This window comes from Sinocyclocheilus anshuiensis, unplaced genomic scaffold (assembly GCF_001515605.1).
Source record: "Sinocyclocheilus anshuiensis isolate Anshui unplaced genomic scaffold, SAMN03320099.WGS_v1.1 scaffold327, whole genome shotgun sequence".
NCBI classification, from domain to species: Eukaryota; Metazoa; Chordata; class Actinopteri; order Cypriniformes; family Cyprinidae; genus Sinocyclocheilus; species Sinocyclocheilus anshuiensis.
The window spans coordinates 14,068-14,333 of record NW_015548206.1 but is presented as its reverse complement, the minus strand read 5'-3'; positions in this window follow the sequence as shown (position 1 = coordinate 14,333).

The window sequence follows — 266 nt, the reverse complement described above, 5'->3', positions numbered from 1 at the left end:
TATATGAAACGTAGTTTACGGACCAGTGTTTGGCAAATCCGCGATTGCCGCCGGTTGTTTTTTATGTCAGCAGGTTGAAGCGACCCGAATAACGTGATGTGTAGGCCCTGGAATGTGAATTGTACCAGGAGTTATTTCACAATAAACAAATTGAAATTAGCCTACATAGTTTGTGCAATTACATTTATTGAAATTGAACGTTGAAAGATAATACTGATCATGTTCTATTCTGTAATGTTAATATAAATCATACACTGTCAAAAAAA